The sequence below is a fragment of the Diaphorina citri genome, unplaced genomic scaffold (assembly GCF_000475195.1).
Source record: "Diaphorina citri unplaced genomic scaffold, Diaci psyllid genome assembly version 1.1 scaffold3040, whole genome shotgun sequence".
In the NCBI taxonomy this organism is placed as follows: Eukaryota; Metazoa; Arthropoda; class Insecta; order Hemiptera; family Psyllidae; genus Diaphorina; species Diaphorina citri.
The window spans coordinates 1-12,254 of NW_007380452.1; the positions used below are offsets into that span (position 1 = coordinate 1).

At 37.0% G+C, this 12,254-nt stretch overlaps 2 long non-coding RNA genes across 2 annotated transcripts; both read right to left on the bottom strand.

The window, feature by feature from the left end:
- Positions 1-4,072: 4,072 nt before the first annotated feature.
- LOC113471807 lies at positions 4,073-4,981 on the bottom strand. The gene is made up of 2 exons (XR_003394359.1): positions 4,517-4,981; positions 4,073-4,368 (listed from the first exon to the last, which is right to left on the bottom strand). It is a non-coding gene; the product is annotated as an uncharacterized LOC113471807 (long non-coding RNA).
- A 5,267-nt stretch (positions 4,982-10,248) lies between these two features.
- On the bottom strand, positions 10,249-11,516 carry LOC113471808. The gene is made up of 2 exons (XR_003394360.1): positions 11,458-11,516; positions 10,249-10,396 (listed from the first exon to the last, which is right to left on the bottom strand). It is a non-coding gene; the product is annotated as an uncharacterized LOC113471808 (long non-coding RNA).
- Between the last annotated feature and the right edge of the window lie 738 nt (positions 11,517-12,254).

Genomic DNA, 12,254 nt, shown 5'->3' on the forward strand with positions numbered 1-12,254 from the left:
GTATTGTGATTGGTGTGGTGATGGAATGTGGAGAAATTACAGCACCATGAGGTGTTGAGGTGTATTGTGATTTGTGAGATGAACTTTGATTTCAAGTGGTGCTTGAAACTCTTGAGGTGACTGTGGCTGTGTGCTTGAACTACATATTTTTACTTTCTATTTAGGTCAAAGTATACGAAAGTATTTGGTATTTTTCGTTCCGAATTTTTACTTGGCCGATGGTTAATCTTTAAGAATCCAATTGGGCTTAGACTTATTTCAAGAAAGAATAACAATAGGTAATACCTACCTACTTATTTGTTGGATCTTTTGCAAAAGAGATTCTTACGGAATATTCAACATCTTTTGCTGCAGGGAGGTAGGTATAAGGAATTTTTTTCCCGCCCCGCCAAGTCAAGAAAGCTACTGGAGTAATTTTATTTACCTCGTAAACTTGAGAAATTCCTGTATGATTCCATATCCCGCCCCGCCAAGGCAAGAAAGCTACTGGAGTAATTTACCTCGTAAACTTGAGAAATTCCTGTATGATTCCATATTTTCCCGCCCCGCCAAGGCAAGAAAGCTACTGGAGTAATTTACCTCGTAAACTTGAGAAATTCCTGTATGATTCCATATTTCAGAGCTAGAAGTTGAGATGTACCTACTCGTATTATTGTTAATAATATAATATTGAAGTTATATTTCACTACATACAATGCTACAATCTACGCAAATTATGTCATCTACGTTGAATTTCTTTTATTTTCTTTTTCATTGTGTTCTATTGAAGTGAATACCGTGTAGGTGGCTGAAGAGCTTCTGATTTACAACAAAGTATCAGCAAAATAAATACATTAAATAGATATACAATATAAGGTATCAGCAAAATAAATACATTAAATAGATAGATATACAATATAAGGTATCAGCGAAATAAATTCATTAAATAGATATACCATAAGATATCAGCGAAATAAATACATTAAATAGATATACAATATGGTATCAGCAAAATAAATACATTAAATAGATATACAATATAAGGTATCAGCAAAATAAATAATAAAATAAACCGAATGTCAACACTCTGGCTCGTTTTGTTTCGTAGTTTCGCCTGCGGGGGCGGAAAACATAATTATCTTGCGTAATTGGTTTTATACGAAAAACACGTACGGGGTGGTTTCAAAATAAAAACTGGGCCGGAAATGACCGCATGAAAAGGGAATATGCCCGATTTGTTCTTGATGTTGGTGCACACTGTATAATAATGTAATTCATTTGTTTGAGCTTAATCTTACAAATAATGTGACTTTCCTCTGACTCCATTATTTTCTGTCGTTGCTGAGATTCGAAGCGCGGTCCTCTAGGTTTAAGTAAATCGAGCTAGAGGTAATGTCTTAGCAACTTGGACTACTGGTACTGGGACTAACGACATTTCCACACTGTAGGTTGGGACTAACGACATTTCCACACTGTAGAGTGTAGGTAAATACCTACATATTTACAAATTTGAATGATTTTGATGCTGCTATAGCCTCTGGCGACTGGCATGCGAAATATTTTTCGAAAATAAAGTTATTATTACCTACCTACATTATTATTAATAAATAATAAAGTTATTCTGTACGTAGGTATATTATTGTTAATTAATTTAATTTAAATTTAATTAAGTTATCTTTTTGTGCAAAATGGGATATCAATTATTATCACTTCTCCACTTTCGGCCTATTTAGTTAGTACGGGGGCCTTTGGTGCTTTGAGCCCAAGGCATAAAATAAAATGTAGCTAACTGTACTCGCCCAACGACGTTATTTGTGACAAGCACTCACTCTTGAAATTCCTGACCAAATATATGGGTTCTAGGAATAGGTGTTCACTGTTTACCAGCTTGTGTCGGCAGTTCGATTCTGAGTTAGGTATATTAATGTAGTTGTGTAGTCGTATTCTGCTTGACTTTTTTAGAAAAGAGCAGCCAGCGTTTATCTCTTTGGAATACCTTTTTTTTCTTTTAGAGTTTGACAGAGGGAACTGTAATTGCTATGGTCTTATCGTCCCGAAATCGAAGAGAGAAGGAAGACAGGATAGGAGAAAGCCAGCCGTTTAGTTAGTGCGGGGGCCTTTGGTGCTTCGAGCCCAAGGCATAAAATAAAATGTAGCTAACTTTACTCGCCCAACGACATTATTTGTGACAAGCACTCACTCTTGAAATTCCTGACCAAGTATCTGGGTTCTAGGAATAGGTGTTCACTGTTTACCAGCTTGTGTCGGCAGTTCGATTCTGAGTTAGGTATATTAGGTATGTAGTTATGTCGACTACATAATTCTACTTGACTTTTTTTTTAGAAAAGAGCAGCGTTTATCTCTTTGGAATAACTTTGAAATCCTCAAAATTAACAGGTTTAGAACACCCTGTTTTAGTATTCAAAACACCCCAGACTCCTTCAGATACGATCCTAGACTGCACGGCTTGTAATGCTCTCGTAGGAATAATGTCACGTTTATGTTTCGAGATATAAAAGACTGAAAAATGAAGGTGTTGGAAAGACAAAAAATGAAGAGGACGAGGGAAAAAGGAATACAGGATAATAACAAAAGGTGAAGAGGGTGGAATGGAAAGGATAACAAAAATGGAGAGGAAAAAGGATAACAAAAAGTAAAGGAAGAGAGGAAAGCATTAGACAAAGTGAAGGGGGCAAGAGGAAAAGCAATGAAGGATAATAACAAAAAAAGCGAAAGGGTAGGAACTGGATAGGAAAGGATTGCAAAAAGTGAAGGGACGAGAGGAAATGAAATGAAGGAGGTAGAGGAAAAGATAGTATGTAGTCTAAAACAAATGAAGTAATCTAAAAGAAAAAAATGAAGTAGTCTAAAAGAAACAAATGAAGTAGGTAGTCTAAAAGAGCAAAGAAAAAGACTCAAGAGAATAATTTTGTGTCTCGGGACGAATTTCAATAAAAAAGGTAAAAGATGAGAAGTATAAGATTCCAGTTGCTATATTTAGATTATCGAACGAAGTAGGTAAGTTTTAGGTTTGAACTCCACCATTTTTAAAGTAAGCCCGAAATCGAATATACAATTTTCTTTGTGTGTTGAACATTTTGGCCGAAATTTCATCAAAATGAGACAAACCGTTGAGGATCTGTCGTGGATCAACCAAACAGACAAAACAAAGGAAAACTGTCGTTCACAAATGCCAAAATTTCCAATTAAATCTTTTTTTCAATATAAATAAAGGAATTGTCAACTGTTCCGATATATTTAGATAGCTATCTCAAGGACAGGGATAATAAATTTCGCCTTTTAGACTCTTCTTCAGAAGATAAAACTCAAAATTCCTTTCGTTCGATGTCCCTTACCATTACAAGCGTAGTCCAGTTGCTGTCGAGTGAAGCTTAGCGTATAGTCGGAGATAGCACAGGTGTGGAATTGACATTGGAAGATCAGTTGCCTCTGAGGGGGAGAATAGTGACTACTGGAGGTAGGGGAGGAACACCGAGTAGGGCTTTCTGAAGCGCTCGAGTCCCGGTCGGGATAATGCCTGCAATGGGAGAGAAAGGTCATGGTGGTTGGGTGGAGAAGCTAGGTGAGAATCCTTCCATAAAGCCTTTGAAAAAGTACAAAACGGCATGACCGACCTGGTATTCCAGAGATTTTTTCTATGGTAGTAAAAGTATAAAGAGATTATAGATGCTTTTTCAAAAAGGACTTCGCACATTGTATTTCCCACTTTCGCACTTTGATGTATTATGACGTAGGCACACCCCTTCTAGCATCAAATGAATTCAAATTGTCCTTTGAACTCCTGTCAATACTTCCACCCCAATTAGATAGCTACCATAACTATTTCACGGACACGGAAAGTGGTAATTCGACACTTGGACCTGCAGTATAAATAAGCACTATTATTATCAAGCACTATGATGTGTTGATCGCGTCTGTATGTCTGTGTGTATGCTCTTACTACTCATTTTTCTCTATTTTTTATTATTTTTTTTTCTCTTTTATTACTGTTATCACCTTTTTTTTTTTTTTTAAATTTTTTAGGGGCACCGCGGTGCACACTTTGAGAGACCCTGTCTTAAGGGACTCTTTAGCCCTACGTCAAATGTACCTGGGGAATAGTCCTCTAATAGAAGACTACTGAAAGTTAACACAGTGTCAAGGGTTTTGTTTGACATCACCCATTTGTTTTACACAGGAAAGAATTTCTTAAACTCCGGATTAACTGAAAACTCTCTGTGGTAAGATGGGGCATAAAAAGTAAATAAAGGATTATAAAAAAGAAAAGAGTTTTGACTCATAAGTCGTGACTCACCATTTTCATCTGTATCCGACTCGTCCTCATCAATATGTACCGGTGAATCCATCAGATTCTCATAGCTATCCCACCTGGTGTAAAAAAGAAAAGGTTTGACTTTTGAGTCATGAAGGTTTGACTCATGAGATCATGAGCAGTGACTCACCATTTTCATCTGTATCCGACTCGTCCTCATCAATATGTACCGGTGAATCCATCAGATTCTCATAGCTATCCCACCTGGTGACTGGATCCGGAGACAGGTCCACCTGTATGGCCGGCGTGGGGGCCGGAGTAGACCGGATGGACTGCGGAGTGCCGGAGAAGTGAAGCTCCACCGCGCCGTCTAGCGGGAACCTTAGATCTGCGAACACGAGAAGTCAGTCGTTTAGATGTCTTAAGTGAACCAAACACAACTGAGGTTTTAGAAAAGCTAAAAACTCAATGAAGGCGAATTAAAATTATCCCAACCAAAGCTATAAATTAAAATTTCCTCCCGCAAAAGAAACACCTGGTTAGCCTTTTGGTTAGGGACTGGGATTTTTTCGGTTTCCTTTAGCAGACGATTTGATTCAAATAATAATTTATTGGATTAAATTCATTAACCTGTGGCCCCTCTGGCATCAGTTTATTTGAGTTTAATCTCATGTATGTACGTCCCCCATAACTAGAATTTCTGCCTCAAACGAGATTCGATCCAAGCATTCAATCCTGATGTAGACACTGATAAGACGAAGAATGTCAATGGGACAAATATGATTAGCTTTAGATTTGCGTGGGAAAAAGAGGATACACTAAGAAGGAGACAAAACACTAATGTTTGACAGGGAAAAGCCACCAAGTCAGAATACCTTCCTAATATTTACCTAAACTGTCTTTCTTGCTACCGAGAAGTTGACAGGAACAACACTCGACCCAAGTTGAAAACTTGAAACTAAGAAACTTGAAACTAAGAACTAAGTGAAAAGGGACACTTGGAAAGATATAACGGGTCAATGTCCAAAACCCGGAATTCAGGGCTCCCCGTCCAAAACCCACTTTCCATTCTCTCCACTACAAAACTTGTGAGAAGTTACAAAAACTTCCAGAAAGAAAAACTCTTACAAAAAGAAATAAAACTTGGAAACAAAAGCTGCTATCTCTCAATAAATTCAAATGTCGTATTCTCTGTACAAAGCAGCGTTCTATCTCTGGGGGGGAATGGCAATTTCGTATGCTCAAAATACGAACACGTACAAGAAGGAAAATTTGTATATCACTTTGGTTGTGTTTCCCGTTTTCCTTCGTTTCTTAATTCAGTAGATACTACGATATGATCATATGAAACAAAGCTTCCGTAAACAGAATGTCTTTGTCTTCCTGTACCATACGTTCGTGCCTACCAACGTTTTCGTCAGCCTCGAGCTCTGTTAGGTACCTTACACAATCATTAGTAATGTTATTATTTCCATCCAATTCAGTAGATACCTACTACGATATGATCATATGAAACAAAGCTTCCGTAAACAGAATGTCTTTGTCTTCCTCTACCATACGTTCGTGCCTACCAACGTTTTCGTCAGCCTCGAGCTCTGTTAGGTACCTTACACAATCATTAGTAATGTTATTATTTCCAAGTAATGATGATGAAAAATCAGAAAATCCGGAATTCCATCATTAGTAATGACATTACTAATGATTGTGTAAGGTACCTACCTATTTAGTTAGTACGGGGGCCTTTGGTGCTTTGAGCCCAAGGCATAAAATAAAATGTAGCTAACTGTACTCGCCCAACGACGTTATTTGTGACAAGCACTCACTCTTGAAATTCCTGACCAAATATATGGGTTCTAGGAATAGGTGTTCACTGTTTACCAGCTTGTGTCGGCAGTTCGATTCTGAGTTAGGTATATTAATGTAGTTGTGTAGTCGTATTCTGCTTGACTTTTTTAGAAAAGAGCAGCCAGCGTTTATCTCTTTGGAATACCTTTTTTTTCTTTTAGAGTTTGACAGAGGGAACTGTAATTGCTATGGTCTTATCGTCCCGAAATCGAAGAGAGAAGGAAGACAGGATAGGAGAAAGCCAGCCGTTCCGAGAACGAACATTATTCCATCAGGATAAAATCCGCCCCGGGCGGGAATCGAACCCGCGGCCTAGCGCTTACAAGGCAGACGCACTACCAACTAAACTAACTAGGCTGGCTGTAATAACTTTGAAATCCTCAAATTTAACAGGTTTAGAACACCCTGTTTTAGTATTCAAAACACCCCAGACTCCTTCAGATACTGTCCTAGACTGCACGCCTTGTAATGCTCTCGTAGGAATAATGTCACGTTTATGTTTCGAGATATAAAAGACTGGAAAATGAAGGTGTTGGAAAGACAAAAAATGAAGAGGACGAGGGAAAAAGGAATACAGGATAATAACAAAAGGTGAAGGGAGAGGAATGGAAAGGATAACAAAAATGGAGAGGAAAAAGGATAACAAAAAGTAAAGGAAGAGAGGAAAGCATGAGACAAAGTGAAGGGGGCAAGAGGAAAAGCAATGAAGGATAATAACAAAAAAAGCGAAAGGGTAGGAACTGGATAGGAAAGGATTGCAAAAAGTGAAGGGACGAGAGGAAATGAAATGAAGGAGGAAGAGGAAAAGATAGTAGTCTAAAACAAAGGAAGTAGTCTAAAAGAACGAAGAAAAAGACACAAGAGAATAATTTTGCGTCTCGGGACGAATTTCAATAAAAAAGGTAAAAGATGGGAGTAATAACTTTGAAATCCTCAAATTTAACAGGTTTAGAACACCCTGTTTTAGTATTCAAAACACCCCAGACTCCTTCAGATACTGTCCTAGACTGCACGGCTTGTAATGCTCTCGTAGGAATAATGTCACGTTTATGTTTCGAGAAATAAAAGACTGGAAAATGAAGGTGTTGGAAAGACAAAAAATGAGGAGGACGAGGGAAAAAGGAATACAGGATAACAACAAAACGTGAAGAGGGTGGAATGGAAAGGATAACAAAAATGGAGAGAAAAAGGATAACAAAAAGTGAAGGAAGAGAGGAAAGCATTAGACAAAGTGAAGGGGGCAAGAGGAAAAGCAATGAAGGATAATAACAAAAAAAGCGAAAGGGTAGGAACTGGATAGGAAAGGATTGCAAAAAGTGAAGGGACGAGAGGAAATGAAAGGTAGACGAGAGGAGGTAGATGAAAAGATAGTAGTCTAAAACAAATGAAGTAGTCTAAAAGAACGAAGAAAAAGACACAAGAGAATAATTTTGCGTCTCGGGACGAATTTCAATAAAAAAGGTAAAAGATGGGAACTATAAGATTCCAGTTGCTATATTTAGATTATTGTTGCTATTAGATTATCGAACGAAGTAGGTAAGTTTTAGGTTTTAACTCCACCATTTTTAAAGTAAGCCCGAAATCGAATATACAATTTTCTTTGTGTGTTGAACATTTTGGCCGAAATTTCATCAAAATGAATTTAGATTATCGAACGAAGTAGGTAAGTTTTAGGTTTTAGCTTCCTCTTTACCATCAAAGTTTTCTTCAGGTCCCGATAAGGTTCCTCCGTTTATTTTGAGGGAGTGTTCATCTATTCTTTCACTTCCTTTGTCAATTCTTTTCAACAAATCACTGTCTTCGGGAGTGTTTCCGTCTGCCTGGAAAGTTAGCTTTATTTTGCCCATCTTCAAGTCTGGTAATCGTTGTGACATATCAAATTATCGTGGTGTATGTATCCAGTCCACCATTCCAAAGGTATTGGACAAAATTATTTGTACCAAACTCTCCTTTGCTTGCAAACGGTTCATCTCGAATTATCAGCATGGATTTGTGCACCAGAGATCAACGGTGACCAACTTACTTTCATACCAACATGATATTTTACAATCTTTTGAATCTGGCCATTGTGTTCATTCTGTGTACACAGATGTGGCCAAAGCTTTTGACCGCGTTGACAGTCGTCTTCTCATCGCGAAACTAAAATCCTATGGTGTGGGAGATTCGTTTCTTCGTTGGTTGTCCGATTACCTCTCTGGTAGAACTCAACAGGTTAGACTCGGCAATTCTCTCTCTTCATCCATTAATGTTCTTTCAGGAGTGGGACAAGGCAGTCACATTGGTCCTTTGTTATTCTCTCTATTCTTCAATGACTTGCCCGATGTCATTTGTCATTCATCAGTATTGATGTTTGCTGATGATGTCAAGTTGTACAAGTCTATCACTTGTCCAGAGGATTATCGCACATAACAGAAAATATATGATTTAGTTTTCTCTGGGTTTTCTTTTGGCCTTTTTCCAATAAAAAATCTTTCTTTTTGTGCTCCAAATTCTCGTATTTTCTTCTTCTATTACTTTCTATTACACTAAATAGGTATGAAACGTGTAAAATATTATGTTGGGAACGATTTGTCGTAGGGCCATGGAATTTTCTAAGCATTAAAATGTAGTACCGCGTATGTTACCTACCATGTCCCGGCTTAGTGCCAAACCAATGCCAAAAAAAAAAAAATAAAAAAAAAAAAATACCATGTTCCAATGACCTGGCTAACAATTTCGGAAAATAGGACCTATTTTGATGTAGTAAAAAGTCGTGTGATGTTCCTGCCAGATTTTGTCTTTCCCCCGTTTTCTCGGAGTGCAAATGTTTTTATTTCCCTGTGCTATATTTCGTTGTTTACTTGTTTACATAGCTCTTTTTTTAATTTAATTTTCCTCTTTTTATTATTTTTCTTTCTTTTGTAGTTCCACCAACTCGTTTTTCGTTTAGACATCAGATTTGCTGGGGTTTTAGTAGGGCAATATTTCAATATTTTCCAACAGGTACCTATACCTACCTAGGTGTCAGAAAAGGAAAGATGGACGTGGATAGGGTCAGAGAGAGAGAGAGAGAGAGAGAGAGAGAGAGAGAGAGAGAGAGAGAGAGAGAGAGAGAGAGAGAGAGAGAGACGTTCTAATGCAAAAGTTCAAAGAGTTGTGACGTCAGATTTCACGTCAAAATGCGCAGAAACGCTTGCGCACAAACAAACGAAGCGGAACATGAATGATGACGTCATCGCCTACGGGAGCGTATGCCGTGACGTCAAACTTCACGATTTACCGGTATTTTTTAAATCTTTGACGTCATCGCGTACGGGAGCATATGCCGTGACGTCAAACTTCACGATATACCGGTATTTTTTTAATCGATTTATCTCGGTATCTAGAAGTCGTAGAAGAAAAAGAAAAATTCCGTTGGTCCTCATTCAAGGAAAAAAGGGGCGAAAATTGGAAAACTAATTTGGGCGGTAAATTTTGCTCGTTTGAAGTATTTGAAGAAAAAGGGGAAAAATATGTATACCTTTCAAATGTCTGTTTCCCCTTTCAAAGAGTTGATTTGGAGAGACTTTTTCTCACGATGAATTTGTAAGAAGTTTTTCAAAAGAAGAAGAAGGAAAAATATAGGGGTAGGTAGGTACCGTAGGGATCATGAATAATAAATATTAATTAGGTCTTTATATCTAGGTACTTATGCTACTTACTGGGCGAAAGTTGAATAATTCAGACGATCTCTGAATAATTACTAATTAGGTAGGTAATTATTATTAAAACATTATTAAACGATGCGAAGCGACGTTTCGAACTCTTGCTGTTCGCAAGCTTACCAAAAAAGGACGATTATTATTTGATAAGGGCCGAGATCTGGATACTGATCCCGTCCGTATCGTGTTATCTAAGCCCCGGGTATCGAGTCGGGATCCAAATTTTATTACTCGATTATTCGAGAGATGAAAAAAATTCAGAATCCTAATAAATTATGAGATTTGTACCTAATGCCTAATAGAAAATTCCCAAAAAAATCCTTTGAAAATTTGTCTCTAAAGCTGTGTCAGCAATATTTCGATCTTTATTATGGTGTTCGGCGGGTGGAATCAGTAGGTATTTAAGAGCAAACTATGCATCTGAAATTCTTCACCATTGTATGTTTGACCAGCAGACCAATCTTCTTACCTCTTGTAGGATGGAAAGTCGAGGTCCCCGATTTTGTCGTCGAGAAATCGTTTCATGGCGAATCGATCGAGCGCTTGGTCTGCAGTTCCGCAGATATTCGAATAGTGCATGTAAGCCGAAACCACCACACCAATACGGTCCTTGTTACCCCTGCAAATGAGAAATGGAAATACAATGAGTACAGAAATGTTATTACATCGTAATTAGTTTTCAATTTTCAAAGAATTCACTCTGTCCACTCTAATTTGAAACAAGCGGGGCCCGTCCCTCCGGGAATTTTTCGATCTTGGTTAAAGAAAATTAGTATTTATGTACCTGCCTATTTTGTTTAATATTCAGTTTATTATTATTATTATTGATTTGATTTTTTTGATTTTACTTTCATGTAATGATTTAATTAAAATCAAGACTAGAGCCCGTTCTCCCTTGATTCCCAATATAATGTTTAGGTCACCCATCCATTTATTGGCCTTTCTCGGCGTAGCTTAACATAGGTAACGCTAAAACCGGTCTTAAATTAACGACTGAAGTGTTATCCGGGGCGAAAATTGGAAAACTAATTTGGGCGGTAAAAATTTTGCCCGTTTGAAGTATTTGAAGAAGAAGGGGAAAAATATGTTTACCTTTCAAATACCTTTTTCCCTTTACAAAGAGTTGATTTGGAGAGACTTTTTCTCACGATGAATTTGTAAGAAGTTTTTCAAAAGAAGAAGGAAAAATAGGGGTAGGTACCTACCGTAGGGATCATGAATAATAAATATTAATTAGGTCTTTATATCTAATAGGTACTTATGCTACTTACTGGGCGAAAGCTGAATAATTCAGACGATCTCTGAATAATTACTGATTCATTATTATTAAAACATTATTAAACGATGCGAAGCGACGTTTCGAACTCTTGCTGTTCGCAAGCTTACCAAAAAAGGACGATTATTAGTTAGGTTTATATTAGACATCCTATATAGGTATTAACACATTAACCTATTAAAATTATACCTACTTGAGGCCATCACCTTGGAAAACATTATTTCTCATCGTTATATCTTAGTAGGTACCTAATTAGATAAGTATCAAACCAGAATATAACGGTAAGAAAGTAAAAAAAGGATGAAATGAAATAAAAATAAAATGAAAATAGATTATACCTACATAGAATAAAATAAAAATAGAATATACCTACATAGAATAAAATAAAAATAGGGTAGGCTCACCTGGCATGGAGCACGGCTATCCTCTGTTTGTCACCACTCAGCCAAAAAAGTTCAATAGACTCGTATGGTCAGTGTCGTAGAAACATAAGTATGAAGGTACCTAAATATTTACTTGTACAATAATGTCCATACATAGGACCTACCTATCTATCTTCTTGCCGATTAGCATAATAATTATTTAAAATCAGAACAAATTCATTCTAACACACTACCTACAAATTACAAGATTCTCAACAAATATCCTCTTGGTAACATAAATCTGGTTTCAATTTGGAGAAAAGTCGTAAAGAATCTCTTTCAATTTTCAACGCCGAAACTAAGGGCGGTACTTTGACAAAGATTTCCAAGTAAACCCTAATAAAATATTTACACAAATGAGTATATGTATACAGATAGGTAGGTACCTACGTATATTATTTTGTAGTTTTTGTGTGAATATATTCTAATTTTGTATTCATCAAAACCTCTTCAGAAATTCTATAGATCACAATTTTTTTTATAGATTTTTCTTGACTTTAGGGTTAAACTGACGACTGACCAGAAACAAATTAGGAACCTACGTAGGTAACGTAGGTATCTCCTGATTTTTACTTTCCTTATCCTATAGGAAGGAAAGTAATGTAATCGGGTCAAATTTTCGATGGTCAGTTTTTAATGAAAAAACACGTTCACAAATTCATTCTAACACACTACCTACAAATTACAAGATTCTCAACAAAATATCCTCTTGGACACATAAATCTGGTTTCAATTTGGAGAAAAGTCGTAAAAAATCTTTCAATTTTCAACGCCGAAAC